The 18,859-nt window shown below is 42.5% G+C and overlaps 1 pseudogene; it reads right to left on the reverse strand.

Annotated features, from left to right (window-relative positions):
- Positions 1 to 16,081: 16,081 nt before the first annotated feature.
- On the reverse strand, positions 16,082 to 18,483 carry LOC100627999 (translationally-controlled tumor protein-like; annotated as a pseudogene).
- Positions 18,484 to 18,859: the final 376 nt, after the last annotated feature.

Genomic DNA, 18,859 nt, shown 5'->3' on the forward strand with positions numbered 1-18,859 from the left:
AGGTAACTTTTAAAAAATCAGGTTAAAAATCTCTATTGCTATTTGACAAGAATTTGTGTGCATAAGTGTTCAATTTTATTGTGTGCTTTTTGGGCCTATATTGAGAAAAGTATGTTATTTAGTTGCTAAACCTTATGACTTTTATTCTGTACCTTGTCCATGTGGCAAATGGCAATTTATAGATTTTCTGTGGTAAATTATCCTCACACTTCTGTGGGGAACAAAGCCCAACTTGGTCATTTTGAAAAACTACATTGCTGATTTGGTTTGCTGAGTTTAGGACTTTTGCATTTATGCTTATTAGTGAAATTGGCTTATCATCTTTCTCTCACTGTCTAGATATAGTTTTGATATCAAGGGTTAACTTGTCTCAGAATGAATAGGGCAGCATTTCCTCTTTTTCTGTTTTCGGGAACAAATTGTGAAAGATTGAGATTACACGTTCTTTGAGTATTTGATAAAACTCATCTGTGTTTTGTTGTTGTTGTTTTCTAGTGAGGCATGGCCAAGGGGAATATATACCTTAAGTTTTAATGAGGTCTGTTTAGGTTTTCACTTTCTTCTTAACTAGATTACATATTTCAGGAGGTCTTCTGTTTCTTCTAAGTTTTCAACTTGATAGTCATAGTCTTTAAAAACCAGTATGAAATAGTATGAAAAGTCAGAGTATTTCTTGATTTTCAAAAAAATGTCTGCTGTACCTATAATGACATTCAATATTTCATCGTAATAGTATTTGTGCCTTTTTCATGACCAGTTTTGCCAGAGATCTCTGTTTTCGTTTTGGCAGCATGTTTTCCTTTATTTCTACATCTTGTCTAAAAAGATTTCTTACTTAATAGATGCATTATTCATTGAAAGTGAATTTAAAGTTTCTAAGCATGTTTTTTTCAGTAATTTTTTATGAATTACAAGTCAATTTTTTGTTTGTTTGTTTGTTTGCTTGATAGGGCTGCCCCCCTGGCATATGGAAGTTCCCAGGCTAGGGGTCAAATCAGAGCTGCAGCTGCCGGCCTCCACCACAGCTCCCAGCAACACCGGATCCTTAACCCACTGAGCGAGGCCAGGGATCAAACTCGACCTCATGGTTCCTAGTCAGATTCGTTTCCGCTGAGCCACGACAGGAACTCCATAATTTAATTAAATTTTGATCAGGGAACATGACCTGTATGATATTATGTCTCTGACATTATTCCTCGAGATTTATTCTGTAGTTTTATCCACAGTCAATTTTTATAGATAATGTATGCTTGAAAAGAATTGTTTTCTAGTTACTGATGATAATATAGTTATGTCAACTTCCAGTTTTTATGTTTATACTATTTACCTTTTACACATCTTTCAGACATGAGTAAAATATAATTTCCAATCAAGATTTTAATTTCTGATACTGTTTTGTGCGTGTGTGTGTGTGTGTGTGTGTGTGTGTTAAAACACCTAACACACTTGGGAGAAAAAAGGACCCAATTATTCTGTCCAAAAGACTCTCCATTACTCGGCCAGGTCATTTTCTGGTATTCGAGAAAGGATCCTCGTTTGCAAGGTTTTTAAAGCCTGAATTTGTTGTAACTGTAGAGGAGAAATTAAAGCAGGAAGTTAGATTTGCGTCTTGATGCTGGTTTTACAAACTTCATTGAGAATTTTTTTTTATTTTTGGTAAATTAGGAAGCATAGTTTCAATTCTGTCTTTTACTATGAATTAGACAATTTCCTAAGTCGCCCTTTCTGAGAAGTAGAACCGACGGACGCACCTCGATTAGGATTTTTCTGCAGCGCTCATGCCTCGGGGGATCTTGGGCCGAGGAAGGCTGCTGGATCTCGCCTGCGACTTTTGGGAGGTCGGGAACCGTCCTTTCATTGCTTTGCGGTGGACACACCGTTATCTCATCTCTGGGACCTACCTTCCTGGAGATTTCACCCACACTGGACTTCCTCTTTCCTTGTACGGAAACTACTCTTCATAGGACCCTAATAAGCAAAAGGGACAAGTTCTTAGCTCAGCTGAGGGAGTCCCACCACAACATCACATTTTTGCACGCCATCTTTCGGATTTATCTTTGTGTGGTCACTGGTCGCACCACATGTTTGGGCACTATATAACACTATACCAAAGAACACGCAAAATACAAATTTTAAAATAATCAGACGAACTCTAAATTTTTTTCCGTCCAAAGGTTCTCTGATTTTAAGTTCTTCCCTTTTTTTTTTTTTTCCCTAAGAGTTTATCTAAACTAACAACTATAGACGGACACTTCAGGTGCATCCAACAAGTCCTTTCTTTCTCTCAGAAGAGTTAACCCCAGGGAGCAATGAAAAAGGATCCAGATTTACTCCATTTCGCCAGCTGCCCTTTGCGGCTGGCTGTTCCATCCAGTGGTCTCTCTGGCCATCCGCTAAGCAGGCGCTCCCTCTGTGGTTCAGAGAAGACGGAAAGAAGCAATTCTAGTCAATTGATGGTTATGAGTTTGTGTCAGTGGACTGCGGTTCTATGTTGGTACCATGTGCAGAGTATTACATTAAAAAAAATCAGATTCTAGGGAAGTCGTGCGGTACTAAAACTTAATTTTTATTCAGGGGTTCACAACTCAAAGCTCAGGTGAGTATGAAGTAGGTAGCAGCACTGGTCAAGACAGAGTTCTCTAGGGGTTCCCTGATGGCCTAGAGATTAAGGACTCAGCGTTGTCACTGTTGTGGCTTGGGTTGTGACCCAAGGAACTCTGGATGTAGGGGGAGCGGCCAATAAATAAATAAATAAATAACAAGTTACCCTAAAAAAATAGAGTTATCTGGCTGACAGTCTGTGGGGCACACGTGCTCTTTTTAGGCACATGTCCTGGTGGGCAGTAGATTGGGAGACATTCTGGTCCAAGCACGAGTGCCAGAGGTTTAGCTGATCCCAGGGCACCCCCACACTTAAATCTGTGCATCACCAAAGATCCCCTGGTGTCCTCCTGGAGATTTACCTGCCACTGGTCACTGATGGTCCAAGGCCAGGAGGTTCTAGGTATGGGAAGGAGGTGTGACGTTTCCAAGGGAAACTTCTACTTCTTTGGAGAAACACAATAGTTTAGTTAAAAACAGCATAGAATTGAGAGTCAGAAGGTCTGATGTGTCGTCTTTGCATCAGTCAAGGTTCTCCAGAGAATCAGAACTAATATCTAGGCATAGAAACTAAGGAATTGGCTTCCATGATTAGGGAGGCTGGGGGCTCAGAAAGGTTAACGCCGAGGGTGTCAGCGCTTTCTCCAGACCAGGAAGCATCTGCCCTCAGCGCCCAGCTGAGCTGTAGTGGAGAATATGCCAGATTGTGCTTAAATTGGACAGTGGTCAATTTCAAAGTATGAGCAGGCATTGCTAAACTAGAGAGGGTCTCTTTTTGACCCATAAAGTCTAGGAATTAGCCTCACCCCTCATTTGTGAATTAAATAAAGTCTGGATGTCCCATAGCTCTTCTTGTCCCTGAAGAAGAGATGCGATTATCTCTTTCAGCTTCTGCTTTCAGTTTCGCTCTGATCGTTATCTCTTTGAAAAGTGTCTTTAGTCACCACTCCACCTTACAAATTAAACACAATTTGTAAAATAAATCTCAAAAAAAAAAAAAAAGGCAAAAATATCGTATATGTCAAGAGTCTAGTGCAGAGAGTTCCCTGGTGGCCTGGTGTGTAGGCCTCTGGCCTTTTTACCACTAGAGCCTGGCTTCAAGCCTTGGTCTGGGAACCGAGAGCCCACATCAACCTGCTGCATGCCGTGGCCAACAACAACAACAACAACAAAGAGGAGGCCCTCAGTAAATGGCTTACCATCCTTAATATTTGTATCATAATTGATCTCTTCTAGAATGAGCAACTGCCGCTTACTAAGACTTGACTCTGTGCTAAGGGGGCCGCGTGCATTTTCTCACTTAATTCTAACAACATTCGTATGAAGTACTGTGTTGGTCAGGGCTCTGCAGAGAAACAGAACTAGGCAGTCCGGCTCTCAAGGCTGGTCTCGGGTTATTATGTGCACTCTTTGGAGGGCATAGGTCATGTCATTGGTTGATTTTATTTCTCAGAACAGGACACGTTTTTCTTCTGGAAACCCTGATGATCTTACTATTAAGCCACATACATTTCATTGAGAGAAGTATGTTTGTTCTTTCAAACAATTCACGAGGATAGGTAAGAATTGAGCCACTCATGGTCGAGGGCTACCACTTACAGACGCCCTCTCCCCAGCCCGAGGTCCTTCTCTAGCCTGGTGGCCCTTGATGCCGTCACCCAGGTTGCTTCCATCTGCCTGATGGAGACCAGACTCCCTGTCTCTGCAAAGACACAGTTGTATGAGACACCTGATCCAGTAATTTACTGATGTTCAGAGGTAAAGGCATACTCTCCTTTTTCACTATCTTACTGCTGCTAAAATCAGAAATGCAAATATGTTCTCTCGCAGCACTTGGGAAGTAGGATTCCACATACCACCTTTGTGGACCGAATCCCCTCGCAGGTATTCATTATTCTCTTTCCTTATTGCTGTAGAACTCACTGAAATTTCCAATGCACCAAAATTTTTTTTTATTATGTAACATTTGTTATAGAAGAAGAATTTTGTAATGAAAGTGTACGTTGTGAGTATAATAATAAAAATGAACAACTGTGATTCCAAACAAGCTTAAAAATGAAAATTTTATCCTCACCACCCACTCCACCTGGATGGCCCTGCCCCAGCCCATCCCTCTCAGCTTTATTTCTTATGTCTCTGAATTGTATACTTTTCTTGTTAAGACTAGAAAGACCCGAAACACTTTGTGACTTGAAAAAAAAAAAAAAATCAGTTCTAGTTCTCTCCACACACAAAATAAGCCTGCTCTCCATGGCAGGCACCCCCCACCCAAACCCATGCTTCCCGTACATTTAAATAGAGGCTACAATTATTACTTCTCTATTTAGAGATTATTGTGGTTTCAGTTTTCACTGTGTCCCTGCGGGTTTTCTGTTTGGCTGCCATTATAAATGTCTCTTTTATTCCCCCATGTGGTCACTTTCTTAAGTACCTCGGGTAGCACACCTGTGGAATGCCCTTTGACTGCCCATCCTCCAGCTCGAGGATGTTCCGATGTTTCGTTCCATGCCAGGGAGAGGAATCGCGCAGGGATGATTTTGGTTCTGCGAACCGTGAGGGAGGCCAAGAGAACATTCATCTCTTCGACGCCGCAATGTGTCAAGTTTGGGGCCAGTAATTTCCCCGTTCAAAGTGCCTGTTAGGCAGTTGTCATTCTGTCTGGATGGCAGGTGAGAAAGCTGCAGCTCGCAGAGGTGGTCGCCGTGGGTCTCGCAGGGACTGGGTGGTGGAGCCAGTATGTGAGTCGGAGTGTCCCGTGGGCGTCTGATGGGTTGGTGGCAGCGCCGTCTAATGAAAATCAGGCGGTGTCGTTCCTAGAAATCGGCCTTCCCCCTTCCTTGTGGAAATGGAAATGCCAAAATGTCCTGTTCGTTCACGTCACAGGGATTTTGTGGCGTTTAGGGAGCAATACTTAGAAGTTCAGAGGTCAGATGCTGGGTCATCCAATGTGCGGTTCATGTTAGTTTCAGGTGCTCGGGCGCTGAGTGGACATTTAGTTCCGGGTCATCACGTATGGAGACCAGAGAAGCGGAGCACCTCTAATTCGGACAGGACCCCAAACTTCGGGGCACCCTGTGCTCACTCATTTCCATTGGCCAGATCTGCTCCCACAGACCGGCTTGTACATCTGCCTCCCTCCCACCCCTGCAGGTCCTCTCTCCTGAATGATGCAGAAACAGGACTCTGGGGTGGGGGGGACCCAAGCGTAAGACCCCCAGCGCACAAACTCAGTAGTAATCAGCTCACTAATATTTTAATACAGTGTCGATTCTATATCAGTAAATATAAAAGTACATTAACTCATCACAGAGTTCCAAGGTACAGCCATCAGGGAAACAGCTTTTAAACACAGAATGATGGTCACAGCTTTGGGAGCATTTCAGAAACGAAAAAGCTCGTGTGTCATAAGTGGCACCTACCAGTACCTTTCCCGCCCCTTCTCCTTGGGTCAAAGGATCCCAGTAACTCAAAATGACCATCCTTCTCCAGCTGCGCTCTGCCTCTGGAATTAAGTTGTTTTCTTCCACAACCTGCTGATGGGCCTTGGCCATGAGAATCCATGTGTGCGTGTCATAGCCTTCTGAAGGTGGTTTGAAGATTTACTCCCACCCCGTTGATAAACTTCCTCCTTCTTAACGGTTTTCTAGACTCCAATCCTAATCATTGCCTTCTTTCCAAATTCGCCACCTATGTTGCTCAGGAAGCACAAGTAGTTAGCAACCACAGAGGCTGGTTCTCACCAACTGCTGGATTCAACCTGCAGAGAACTGGACAAAGCCCAGCCAGCCCTCTTGGTGGCCTAGAGCCACTCCAGCGTGAAGAAAGTGCACTCAATTTGTATTGTGAAAATTGTACCCCGAACAGTCTCAGGAAGTATCACAGCTTCCTGATCGCAAACCCAGATAAAGTCGAAGGCCACAGCTGCTAAGGACAAAAGCCACCAACCCCCCCAAATGAAGAAAAAAACGACATCTAAGGGCTGCAGCTGTGAGAAAGTCCCACCAGATATATCATGATCTAGAAGAGAATTCAGATAAGGCGTTTTGTCTCTCTTGCAAATAAAGATCACCTGGCACTTTGGATTAGGAGGAAAATAGGGCGAGCTGAGAGTTCTGAGTTAATGCAGTCGGTTTCTGCATGACCATTTCACCGCAGAGCATTTTGCATCTGCAGCAGCATGTCAGGGTTGAGGCGATGGGAGCCTGTGAGTTGGGACACAGAGATGGAAACACTTACCCTTAAAATCTCTTCTCTGCTCAACCTGCTTTCCGTGCCTGCTGTTAAATATAAAAGCCACTGCGTACTCTTAATATGAAGAAGAAGGACTCTGCTGCTTGAAAAGGAGATCAAGGTTGGTTGCAAAGGGCAGAGTTCAAATTCCCTTGCTGCCTGGTTTTATGACTTTGGACATAGTTGCTTAGTTGCTTTATTTGTTAAATGCAAAGAATAGTATCTACTATCAGAACTGGGAATGATACCTGCAAAAATACCTGAGCCAGAGCAGGCATGCAACATGTAAAAGTTATTATGTTGCTCTTGGTAACCAGTGACCCTCTGAGTTATCACCCAGCATCCAATCTGAGCCATGGCAGGGCTGGGAACTTGCATTTCTGGTGGCATTCTAGATTGGATATTGGAAGCAATCCTCCAGATTGAGGCAACTAACATTCTGGGCAAAATATTTTTAACTGTTTGTTAATACAACCAAAGTAAGGAATTTGTCGGTTTCAAAATCAGTAGTGAAAGTAGGAAATCCGGTCAGGAAGCAAGTGCCAAGCTGGCTGTCACCCTTTTTTCAAACTCCAGAGAATCCTTGCTCCTTGATGCCTGCCTGAAGCTGAGCATGGAGCTGGGTGATAAAGCCTGGGCTGAACAAGGTGGAGAATCTAATAGAAAACCCACTCCGTTACCCTCCGGGCAAGGATGAGTGAAAAAATCACACCGCACGGGAGGAGAAGAAATGCCCATTTTCACCGAGCCGCTGGTGAAAAGGACACACTCTCCCTCAAGAATACGTAAATCATGCTGGTATTCACATGTGTCTTCTGTCAGGATTCGCTTTCATTTAAATGCTGAATTTTAGGTTAAAATTTTAATCTAACCGTCGTCCCAGATTGGTAGCATCCCCAGCAACTGCTAGAAACAAATGCAAATTTCTCTGGAGAAATTTTGCTTTAATTCAGGTCGCAAAGAATTCCTGCCAGTTGACGTCTAAGGAAAGTGGGCAGCTTACAAGTTAAAAAATACCGCAAGATGAACCCTGAGAACGAGACACCGCGAATGAGAACCATTGGAAATAAATTCCAGCAAGTACAGATCCACATATTTCAGGTGTTGGAATTATTGACACACAAGAGGAAACACCTATGTTTAATATAGTTAAAGAGGTTAAATGTTTGAATTTATGAGCAGAGAAGGATGACAATGAAGGATGACCAAGCAGATTTGAAAACAAATAGAACTTCCAGAAATAAAAAGGGAAAAAAGAATATATGGGGTAATTAAAAAAAATATATAGGAAGATGTTCGATGCAAATCTAGCCATATCAACAATCCCACCATGTATAAGGGTAAATGATTTAAACCAGGGCCGTCCAATACAGCAGCTACTAGACATATAAAGTGGCTATTGAGCAATTGAAATGTGGCTAGTGTGACCAAGGAGCTGACTCTTAAATTTTATTTATCTATCTATTTATTTATTTATTTTGGTCTTTTGTCTTTTTTTTTTTTTTTTTTTAAGGCGTATGGAGGTTCCCAGGCTAGGGGTATGGAGGTTCCCAGGCTAGGAGTCCAATCGGAGCTGTAGCCACCGGCCTACACCACAGCCACAGCAACACCAGATCCAAGCGCCGTCTGCAGCCTACACCACAGCTCACAGCAATGCCAGATCCTTCACCCACTGAGCAAGGCCAGGGATCGAACCCGCAACCTCACGGTTTCTAGTCAGGTTCATTTCCCTTGCGTCACGACGGGAACTCCTGATTCTTAAATTTTAATTAATTTAAGTTTAAACAGGCAAACGTGGCTGGTGGCTACCTAAAGTAGAGAAGAAGAAAAATCTTAATAACCCCAGTCCCACTTTAAGAAACTACACGTGGAAGAACGTGTTATCCCTCAAGTAAGCAGCAGAAAGACCATAAAAAGCTAAGACCAGAAATCAGTGAAAGGAAAACAGAAACCATAAGCCTGTAGCTGGACGATCAAGCACCTTTACCAGGTTGCCATATCAAGAATGAGAAAGGTAGCATCACTGCAGAGTCTAGAGAAAGCAAAAGGATAATAAGGAAATTATGAATAATTGCATGTCCATAAATGCGACAACTTAGAAGCAGATAACTTCACTGAAAGATACAAACTGCCAAACTTCGCTCGAGGAGAGATGGCCTGAATTAGCCTTATAGCTTCTTACAAATTGGAACTTAGGCCTTCCCACAAAGAAAGCCCCCCGACTGGTAAATTCTACCGAACATTTATGGAATAAATAGTAAAAATTCTATAAAAACTCTTCCGGTTAAGAGGAGGGAATGCTTATCACATTCTATGAAGCCGTTATTAACTTGATACCTAAACCAAAGAAAGACAGCATAAGGAGACTACTGATCAACATCCCTCATAAACATAGACGCAAGAATTCCTAACAGCTTTAGTCAACCAAATCCCAAAATACGTAAAAGAGATAACATATCATAATCAGGAGGGGTTTATTCCAGGAACATAAGCTTGGTTTGACATTTAAAAATTAACTAATAAAATTCACCATTACTGACAGACTGAAAAATGGAAAAACCATATATTTGTCACAATAGATGCAGGAAGAGCATTTGACAAAATTCAGCATTTTTCCTGACAAAAATTCTTAGCAAACTCGTACCAGATGAGAACTTCCTCAACATAAGTAAAGGACATAGAAAATCTACAGCTATAGCATCATCCTTAACGCTGAGAAACTGAAAATCCTTGCCCTCTGGGATCAGGAGTAAGGCATGTAGGTTTGTTCTCACCATTTCTTTCTTTTTTCTCTTTTTTTTTTTTCTAGGGCTGTACCCATGGCATATGGAAATTCCCAGGCCAGGGGTCGAGTAGGAGCCACAGCCGCGGGCCTACATCCCAGCACAGCAATGCAGTATCTGAGCTGCGTCTGTGACCTACACCGCAACTCAGGGCAATGCCAAATCCTTAACCCGCTGAGTGAAGCCAAGGGGTGGAACCCGTGTCCTCATGGATCCCAGTTGGCTTCATTACTGCTGAGCCACGACAGGAACTCTCTGTTCTCACCATTTCTATTCGAAATTGTACTAGATGTTCTAGCCAGTGCAATAAGTCAAAAAAAAAAAAAAAAAAAGAATTTAAAGGTGTACATATAGCGAAGAAAGAAGGTGAAAAAACTGTCTTATTTGCTGACATCATAATTATCTTTGTAGATAATCCATGGACTCTAAAAAAATAACTTACTAGAACTAATTTATGAATTTAGCATGAGTTCAGGATACATGATCATAGTGCAAAAAATTATATTTCCATATATAAGTAATGAAGAATTAGAAATTAAAATTAGCAAAAGCAGGAGTTCCCGTCGTGGCTCCGTGGTTAACGAATCCGACTAGGAACCATGAGGTTGAGGGTTTGATCCCTGCCCTTGCTCAGTGGGTTGACGATCCAGTGTTGCCATGAGCTGTGGTGTAGGTCGCAGACGCGGCTGGGATCCCGAGTTGCTGAGGCTGCGGCGTAGGCCGGTGGCTACAGCTCCGATTGGACCCCAAGCCTGGGAACCTCCATATGCCGCAGAAGCAGCCCAAGAAATGGCAAAAAGACCAAAAAAAAAAAAAAAATTACAAAAGCAACACCATTTACAATAGCATAAAAATATGAAATAGAAATAAATTGATAAAGGATGTAACAATAACTATATAATGGTAACTATAAAACGTTGGTGAAAGAAACTGTAGAAGACCTAAAAAGATGAAAAAGATGGAGAGAGATGTCATGTTCATGGAACAAAAGACTTGAGAGGTTAAAATATCTTTTCCAAATTCATTTACTGTCCCAATTAAAATCCCCAAAGGGGAGTTTTTTCTGTGGTGCAGTGGGTTAAGAATCTGACCACTGGTTGCTTTGGAGACCTGGGTTTGATCCCCAGCCTGGCACAGTGGATTCTAGGATCCTGAGTTGCTGCAGCTACAGCTTTGATCCAATCCCTGGAACTTTCACATGCTGAGGGTATGGCCATTAAAAAAAAAAAAAAAATCCCAAAGGCTTTAAAAAAATAACGAATTGACTGCCTGATTCTAAAATTTACATGGGAATAAAAAGGATAACTAAAATAATTTTGAAAACAAGACGAAACCAGAAAACAAAAATTTGGAGTAATTACACTACTGGATCTCAGAACTTATTATAGGAGTTCCCATCATGGCTCAGTGGAAATTAATCTGACTAGTATCCATGAGAATGTGGGTTTGATCCCTGGCCTCGATCTGTGGGTTAAGGATCTGGCATTGCCATGAGCTGTGGTGTAGGTCACAGCCATGGCTTGGATCTGGCATTGCTGTGGCTGTGGCATAGGCTGGCAGCTGCAGCTTTGATTCAATCCCTAGCCTGGGAACTTTCATGTGTCATGGGTGCGGCCCTGAAAAGCAACCCCCCCCCAAAAAAAAACCCTGAAAAGCAAAAAAAAAAAAAAAACTTACAAAACTACAGTAATTGGGACAGTATGGTATTGATGTTACGATGGACAAATTAATATAACAATAGAGAGTCAAGAAAGAGACAAAGGCATATAAAGTTAACTGACTTTCAACAAAGATTCCAAGGTAATTCAGTGGGAGGGAACAATCTTTTCAACAAATGATGTTGGAACACTCGAGTAGCCATATAGAAAAATATTAGCTTGAATCTGCATCCTACCAATAAAAGTTAACTCAATGTATCATTGACTAAAATATATAGAATTAAAACAATAAAATTTCTTGATGTAAATGTACAAGACAATCTTACCTTGGCTTTGTCAAAGTTTTTTTTTTCTGTTTTGTTATGATTTAAAATTCATTTGCTTTAAATTTTAGATGATTCATCAAAGATTTTTAAAACTATCCACAAAAATCATAACCATAATAGAAAACCTCCATAAGCTGGATTCCATCAAAATTTAAAACTTTTCCTCTTTGAAGAAGACCATTAAAACATGAAAAGGCAAGCTACGAACTGGAAAAAGGTATTTGCAAAATATATATATCTGACAAAATTCTTATATCTAGAATATGTAAAGAATTACTATAATTCAATAAGAAGAACACAACAAACCAATTTAAAAGTAGGCAAAACATTTAAACAGACATCTCACCAAAGGAGATATATGGATGGCAATAAACGCATGAAAAGATGCTCAGCATCCTTAATTAAACCTTAGAGAAATGCATATTAAAACCACAGTGTGAGGCAGTCACGTATCTACTAAAATGACTACTAGCAAAAAGCCTCATAATACGACATGCTGGCAAGAATGCGGAGAACTGGAACTCTCATTCCCTGCTGGTGGGGGTGTAAAATGGTGCAACCACTTTGGAAAACCCTCTGGCAGTGTCTTAAAAAAAGTTGGACCTACACGTCTTACATAATTCAGCAATTCCATTCCTAAATATTTACCCAAGAAAGGAAAGTGCTTGTCCATAACAAGTTGTACATGAGTGTTCATAGCAACTTAGCTTGTAATAGCCAAGAGCTGGCAATATCCAACAAAGTGAACAAAATGAGCAGCGTTATAACCACACAATGGAGCACTATTCAGTAACAACAATGGCAAATAGACATAATGGCATGGACAAACTTCAGAATAATTTTGTTGAGTGAAAGAAATTAGACACAAAAAAGAAGTCATGCTATATAATTCCACATGTAAGGTTCTAGAAAATGCAAATTAGGAGTTCCCGTTGTGACGCAGTGGTTAAAGAATCCGACTAGGAACCATGAGGTTGCGGGTTCGATCCCTGCCCTTGCTCAGTGGGTTAACAATCCGGCGTTGCCGTGAGCTGTGGTGTAGGTTGTGGACGTGGCTCGGATCCTGCGTTGCTGTGGCTCTGGCATAGGCCAGTGGCTATGGCTCCGATTCGACTCCTAGCCTGGGAACCTCCATATGCCGCAGGAGTGGCCCAAGAAATAGCAAAAAAAGACAAAAAAAAAAAAAAAAAGAAAAAAAGAAAATGCAAATTAATCCTAATGATAGCAAATCATGATTGATTGACAAGGGGTAGTGGTGGGGAAGAACTAGAGAAAAGAGTCATAAGTGGCATGAGGACTTTTATAGATGAAGGATTTGTTTATTATACTGGTTTGGTGATGATTTCATGAGAATATGCATATGTAAAATTCATCAAATTGTACACTTTAAAGATGTACCGTTTATCGTATGTTAATTATGCCTCAGTAAAGCTGTATCAAAAACCCTCAGTACATTAAGAAGAAATTAGACATAGCTGAAGAAAGAATTATAAAACTGGAGCTGAAGATATTATCTACATATACTAGACTGAGGTAAAAAGAGGGACGTATTAGAAAGAGACGAAGGCTAGTGTGAAAGTCCAACAAACAGAGTTCCAGGAAAACATGAGAATGTAAAACAGGAGTTCCTATCGTGGCTCAGTGGAAACGATCCGACTAGTGTCTATGGGGATGCAGGTTCAATCCCTGGCCTCGCTCAGTGGGTTAAGGATCCAGCGTTGCTGTGGCTGTGGTGTAGGCTGGCGGCTACAGCTCTGATTTGACTCCTAGCCTAGGAACCTCCATGTGCTGTGCGTGTGGCCCTTAAAAAAAGAATGTAAAAGGACCAGTATTTCTGAGATCCAGGAAAACCCAGTGCATTTCAAACAGCATGTATAAAGAGAAATTCTCCCCTTAGACACATCATAGTGAAATCACAGTGAAACAGCAGAATACAAACTGAGAGGGCGGGCGGGGGTGGGGAGAGGAGAAAGGGAGTGTGTTCAAGTAAGCAGAAACCAAAAATCACCTACCAAATATGAGCAATTAGGCTAATGATTCACTTTGGTGGGCCTTTTATTCAGTGAATTTTATTATATTTAATAAATGGTACAACCACCATCACAACCTAATTTTTGAACCTTGCCTTCCCAAACCCGCAGCCCATCCTTCCCCGGCAGCATGTCTCCTTTGGTCGCCGTAAAAGATTCAAAGTCGGTGAGTCCGCTTCTGTTCTGTAAATAAGTTCATTGTATCCTTTTTTTAGATTCCACATCTAAGTGATAGCATAAGATGTTTGCCTCTCGCTGACCAACTTCACTTAGCATGATAACTTCTAGGTCCATCCATGTTGCTGCAAGAGAAATTATCCCCTTAGACACACATGGTGAAATCAAAGTGAAACAGCAGCATACAAATTGACAGAGAGAGAGAGAAAGATAGAGGGAGTGTGTTAAAGCAGCCAGAGAGAAATGAAAAATCTCCTCTTAGAGTAATAATTCACTTTTTTTTTTTTTTTCTTTTTAGGGCTGCACCTGCAGCATGTAGAAGTTCCCAGGCTAAGGGTCCAATCGGAGCTGCACCCGCCAGTCTACACCACAGCCACAGCCACGCCAGATCCGAGCCGCATCTGCAACCTACACCACAGCTCGTGGCAATGCTGGATCCTTAACCCACTGAGTGAGGCCAGGGATCAAACCCACATCCTCATGGACACTATGTTGGGTTCTTAACCACTGAGTCACAACAGAAACTCCCTAATAATTCACTTTGTAAGAGCAACTATGCAGGAGAATTCATTCTAAGCATTTGCTCAATGTGCTAAGAGAAAATAGCTATCCATCTAGAGCTATAAAGCTTTATTTCAAGAAAAGGGATTATATAAAGGATATTTACAAGAAATCTGAAAATGAGAAAAGCAATACAAGCATCCTTCTCTCCTCCCAATAACTTGAGAGAATGTATCACCCCGAGACTCTCACTAAAGGAAATCCTAAAGGCTGTACTTTAGCAGAATAAAAAATGAAAAGTCTGAGGTGCAAACAGGAATTTTGAATATACCATATTGGTAAGTATGAGGTCATAGCTCAGCACACACTGACTACGGAAAGACAGACTTACCACAACATCCAATTTTTGGAGGGAAGATAGACCAGGATAAAAATACTGGGCTTCTACTGGAATTAAAACTGTCCAATGTCCTTGATTATTTAGGACTAAGGTAAAGATATTGACTGCAGACTTTAAGTTGGCATGCTAAACTAGCTAGTGTTATCTCTGAAATAATCAGCAGTGCATATACTTTCCAGAGGGAAATGAAAGTAGGAAAAAAAAAATCAATTCAAGAGGCGGCCAAGCAAAAAAGAGGGAAAAAAAAAAAGGTAACAGATCTAGAGTATTTAGAATAGTGCCTGGCATGTTATCACTTTAATAATAATTATTCTTCTTTATTATTTAGTTATTAAAATAATCACTATTATATACTATAATATTTTTATTATTATTATAATTTTTATTTCTGTGTTGATAAATCTCTCCGTAGCATTCAAGACAAGGACCCTTTAATAGGCAGGTTCTACAGGTTCTGATTAAAGTTCTAATTAAAAGGCAGTGATTTTCCGGAATTTAAAAGTTCTATTATTTTTATGGTGTACAGCTGCAGGCCACTTATTTCACCCTCTGGCCTCAGTTTCCTTATCTGTGAAGTGGGAGAGTGAGCTGGAGAGGGTTGGAGGAGAAGTGCAAATTGGATGGTTCTGCTTTTGGTTTTGTTTAAATGCATTTTATTTTTGGATGACCTGCATGACATGTTTTTTCCCCTCCAAAACAATGCCTCTGCTCCAAAACAAAACAAAACAAAAAACTAGAAAAATCAGTGTGGGCGTTCCCTCTGTGGCTCAGTGCTAACAAACCGGACTAGTATCCATTAGGATGCAAGCTTAATCCCTGGCCTCGCTCGGTGGGTTAAGGATCTGGTGTTGCCGAGAGCTGTGGTGTAGGTGGCAGATCTGGCTCAGATCCTGTGTTGCTGTGGCTGTGGTGTAGACTGGCAGCTGTAGCTCTGATTCGACCCCTAGCCTGGGAACCTAAAAAGCAAACAAAACAAAACAAAACAAAACAAACCCAAACAAACAAAAAACAAACCAAAACAACAACCACAACAAATACCACACACACACACACACACACACACACACACACACACACACACACAAAATCAATGTCAAAATAAAGAAGAGCTCAAGATACCACCAGCTCCACTTTTCTTTTCTTTCTTTTCTTTTTTTTTTTTTTTGCTTTTTAAGGCCACACCCATGGCACATGGAAGTTCCCAGGCTAGGGGTTTAATCGGAGCTGTAGCCGCTGGCCTACACCACAGCCACAGCCACGTCGGATCCTTAACCCATTGAGCAAGGCTAGGAATTGAACCAGCAACCTCAGGGGTCCTAGTTGGATTCATTTCCTCTGCGCCACAATGGGAACTCCAGTTCCACTTTTCTAAGTCCTAGTTGTTGTGTAGATGAGAAGCAGCAGCCAGCCAGTTATGATTGACGGTGACATACACAGTAACAGGCAAATTTGTTAGCATTTTTTCCATTTCTAAACCATCCTTAAAGAAAATCATATATGCAGTCACACCATCCTCATAGCAGTCCAGCAGAGTGGCCATGCCATCTGGATTCATTTTTCACCAATGAAGAACTGACAGGTTTTGAAATTAGCAAGGATGTGCTTGATTTGTTCTGCATCTCCTGTGATAAAAGGTTTTAATCATCTTTCTGGTCTCTGCTCCTTAAGTTTCCCTTTGACTTGACTTCATGCAGTCTCTCTTTTTTGGCTTCACCCAGGCATGCAGAAATTTCCAGGCCAGGGGTGGCACCCGAGCCACAGCAGGGACGACACCAGATCCTTAACCACTAGGTCACCAGGGAACTCTAACTTCATGTAACCTCTGACGTCCTTCTTGTGGGCTTCTTTTGCCAGCTGGTTTCCTGCAAGGGATGGTTCGTAACATATGGACACCAGTGATGACTGGCTTTCTGTCCCTTTGCCCTCCAGCCTTCAGCGGTGGCACTGCCGCCCGTGAGCGAGTCTGTCCCACTGACCATCCTCCAGACAAAGCCCACTGCCATCTCCTGGGTCTCGTGGATGTCAGAGAACGTCTCATGCCCGCTGACCTAGTCCTGGTAGAGGACTATGATGCTGGCTTAGAGCTGGGCATGAGGCTCGGGGGCGGTGCTGGAGGTGAGGGGCGGGGAGGGTTCTGTATTTTTAAATCCTCATGAACCAAAAGAAGGAGGAAATCTCCTGACTCAGACCAAAAAAAAAAAGGGAGAGAGAGAAAGAAAAAGAAAACAGGGGTATAGGTTCTTTGAGAGAGTGGCCTTTTTACAACACTCACCACAGACACAGAAGTTCCGTTCCCACTGAGTAGGCAGCAGTAAATCTTTTACCTCATTCCAGACCCTGATAAGCTTGGAGGCCCCCGACCAGGGACAAAGGAAAGCCCCCCACTCAAGGAGTTTGTCAAAGGCCCCCTCTCTGGCCAGGATGCAAAGGATGCCAGAGGCTGTCAGAGGAGCCTCAGGCTCAGAGCCTGGGCTGGGCTGCCAGACGGAGTGAAGCCAGCACCCAAACCCACCTCCCTTCCCCTAATTACAAAGGACTTTTCAAATGCACCCCGGGACTTGTCATCCTTCTAATTCACAGATGCAAATGCCTCCACCTTGTGCCTTTGACACACACGGATGGAAGCGATGATGCCTTCCAGGTGTTGCTGAGGGAACTCGGGAATGAAAGGAGCTGGGGGGGATGGCCCAGAGCCTCTTGGGAGGTTCCTTCCTTCGCAGTTGGGTGGGGGGTGATTCCTTCCTTCCCCAAGAATGGTTTTATCTCATCTGCCTTGAAACGGCTCCACTGCGGATTGCCGTTATCGCTAAAACATTTACGGAACTAAATCAAGTTCCTCCTCCACGGCTTTTGAAGATGAGATCTGACCTGAGAGCAGGGTCTCAAGCAGCAGGAGCTGTGTGTGAGGGTGTCCATCAGAGCAGCTTAAACTCGTGGAATGGTGCTCCCGTCCTAGCGCAGTGGAAAAGAATCTGACTAGGAACCATGAGGTTTGGGGTTCAATCCCTGGCCTCGCTCTGTGGGTTAAGGATCTGGTGTTGCTGCAAGCGGTGGTGTAGAAGGCAGACGCCGCTTTGATCTAGTGTGACTGTGGCTGTGGTGTAGGGCAGTGGCTGTAGCTCTGATTGGACCCCTAACCTGGGACCCTCCATACGCCGTAGGTGCGGCCCTAAAAAGCAAAAATAAATAAATAAAAAAAATAAAATCGTGGAATATCAGTAAAAGCCCATCAGCAGAATCACGGACTGTATATTGTAAGGCCCAGAATTTGACATGAAACAAATCTGTGTTAAGTATAGTAATTTTAGTGTATGTAGGGGACGAAATTGGAGGAATGTGGGCCGGAATGTCATAGTGATACTTGGGGACGGGGTGAAGTGGGCTGGAATTTGGGGAGATTTCACTGCATGTGCTGTGTTTGCAGTGTTTCAATTTTATATAATTTTGTATTCGTTTTGGATCAAAAGAAAAAAAAAAAAAAGGAGGAAAGAAAGAAAGAAGAACGGAAAGAAAGGCAGTATTTGAAAGATTTTCTGTTCGTGGCCCCGGGTCTTGATGTTGCATCCTCTCCTTAGCCAAGGTGAGGCCTGGTACTGCGATGCGTTCATGGTCAAGTGCCTTTTCCTCCTGACAGGCTCAGGTGATCCCATAGGTGCAGATTTTACTCCCCAGCACATGCAGCGGCTGATGGCCTTCATTGGGGAGGGTTCTGTTCTCAACAGAACTTATTGTAACAGTAATCTTGCAGGTACTGAAATACTTGAGGTAGCTCGCCATTTGACCACTGATTTTGTTGTTGTTGTTGTTGCTATTTTAGGGCCACACCTGAGGCATATGGAGGTTCCCAGGCCAGGGGTCGAATTGGAGCTATAGCTGCCAATAGCAACGTGGTTGACCACTGAATTTGAAATTTATTTATACAGCACTTTTGGTTAGATTGATTTTTTTTCTTTTTCTTTCTTCCTTCCTTCCTTTATTTCCTTCGTCTTTTAGGGCCACACCCATGGCATATGGAGGTTCCCAGGCTAGGGGTCAAATCAGACCTGCAGCTGCTGGTCTACGCCACAGCCACGGCAACACAGAATCTGAGCCACATCTGCGACCTACACCATAGCTCACGGCAACGCCGGATCCTTAACCTACTGAATGAGGC

The sequence above is a fragment of the Sus scrofa genome, chromosome 4 (assembly GCF_054392235.1).
Source record: "Sus scrofa isolate SSC_HxYL_T2T_F1_AM1 chromosome 4, Sscrofa_HxYL_maternal_Yorkshire_Landrace_v2.0, whole genome shotgun sequence".
Classification (NCBI taxonomy): domain Eukaryota; kingdom Metazoa; phylum Chordata; class Mammalia; order Artiodactyla; family Suidae; genus Sus; species Sus scrofa.